The sequence below is a fragment of the Acanthisitta chloris genome, unplaced genomic scaffold (genome assembly GCF_000695815.1).
Source record: "Acanthisitta chloris isolate BGI_N310 unplaced genomic scaffold, ASM69581v1 scaffold1112, whole genome shotgun sequence".
NCBI lineage: Eukaryota > Metazoa > Chordata > Aves > Passeriformes > Acanthisittidae > Acanthisitta > Acanthisitta chloris.
In genome coordinates, this window is record NW_008660857.1 from 8,328 (window position 1) to 10,282 (window position 1,955).

At 48.3% G+C, this 1,955-nt stretch overlaps 1 protein-coding gene across 1 annotated transcript in view; it reads right to left on the minus strand.

The window, feature by feature from the left end:
- Positions 1-1,955, minus strand: part of COMP (cartilage oligomeric matrix protein) — a 22,608-nt gene that overhangs the window by 2,682 nt on the left and 17,971 nt on the right. The window lies entirely within an intron of this gene.

Sequence of the window (1,955 nt, forward strand, 5' to 3'; positions counted from 1 at the left end):
TAGACGATTCCTTCCCAACCTTTATCGAACGATTCTTTCCCAGCCTAGATTAGACCATTCTTTTCCAACCTCCATCAGATAATTCTTTCCCAACCTTTATTCAGTGCTTCTTTCCCAACCACAACCCTCTCAATTCCAAGCTCAACACCCACCCTAACTCCCCTTAAACCCACTCCCCCCAAACCCAATCCCCTCCAAACCAACCCGCGCGGCCCCAAAAACTTCCATCCCTATAGAAACAACATTCAGGCTTGAGCTTTAGCCCCTGTGGAGAAACCCCCTGTGGACCTGAAGGATGAGGCAAAGCTCCTCCTCACCCCATAAACTCCCAAAATTCTGCTGTGCTGGCAGGAGCAGCCCCGACCCAGCGCGTTTATTCCTCGGAGCAGCGTCCCCGTCACTGTGATGGCAATGTGAGAGCGCAGGTAGCCTTTGTTACGTGTGTCTGTTCTTTTTAACAAAAACCAAACGGGCAAAAAAAAAGCTCCAAAAAAACCCTGAAAAACAACCCCTAACCCTCTTAGAATATAACTTTGTAGTGTTCCTGTTCTTTGTATTTTCTGTTGCATCCTGGTTTCTACGGCGCAGTGTAGGCATGGATTGCATGTCAGGTTTTCTACGCGAGCACCACGACATTCTGACTGTGTATTATAGAGCTCATTTTTACCTTTTTAAACAGGACAAAAAAAAAACTTCAAAAAAAAAACCAAACAAAAAAAAAAACAAACAACCAAACTTAATCATTGTGTGGAATTTCTATACTGCAAAGCCAAACACTACATGATGTCCTCTCCTCATTTGTGTTATTTATTTTGGTATCTGGTTGGGGGTGGGAGGGAGGGGAGGGAGGGGGGAGCCGTCGGTGTTGCGTTGCCTTATGTGGGCTTGACCAATTTTATCAAATAAAGGCCTAAAGGGGTAAAAAAAAAAAAAAAAAAAAAAATTCTGCTGGTTGTTTTCTTCAGGGAGTGAAGCTGTGGAGGAAAAATATCCAGGGGGGAGTGGGAAAAGGAGAGAATCTGTTTGTAAGGGTGGAAAATGGGATGGGTAAGCTGGAGGAGGGAGGTGGCACCACAGGACACAGCCAGGGGATGTGTCTGAGGGGAAAACACAGCCTGAGTCACCAACTCATCCCAAGGTAATCCCAAGGATCCAACTCCATCCCTGCACAGGACACCCCAACACACCCATTTGGGGTGGAAGGGATCACCCAGTCCAAGCTCCTCCTCAGGGAGCAGCTGACACAGAGATGGGACAGTCCATGCCCTCCCTGAGCTCAGAATTCCCAGCTCAGCCCAAGGCTCTCCCTGCAGCCCTGGAGGATTTTTCTCTTACACATCTGTATGGGGAAATGTTTCAGGAGAGGGGAAAAAGGAAAAAAAAAAGCAACGCACACACACCTGACCAAGGAGAAATCTAGTATTTATTATCCAACATTCCAAGTATTTATTTCCCAACATTCCAGAACAAAGATCCTCTCCTTAAAGTGCTTTTTTTGACTCGTGTTGGATGAGCAACTCGTACCATGGCTGCTCCCGTGGCCCTTTCAGACTGTGCTGGGTTTGCTTGGCAGTAGGTCATGAAAAGGAAGAACAACACTCACACTCGAGAGCCTTGGAGTTAGGAAAAAGATTCCTGGGAATCATCCACGCTAAACTGACTCCAACAATTCCAGCTGCTGCAGGAGCTTCCAGCAGATCTTTTTTTTTTTTTGCCATGTGGTGCAGAGAACCGATGTGTTCGCAGCAGCTTCTGCTCACACTCTGTGTCCACCTCTGCCCTTCCCAGAGGAGGTTTGCAGCGTTGGGAGGCAGATGCTGGGGAGGAGGAGGAGCTGGAGGAGGCACGTGGAGCTGGGAGGATGCAGTGGGATGTGCTGACAGGTCCTGGAACACAATTCCAGAGCGGGAGAGTGGGAAGCAGGTGTGGCTGCACAGGCATCGCTGTCCTCGGGG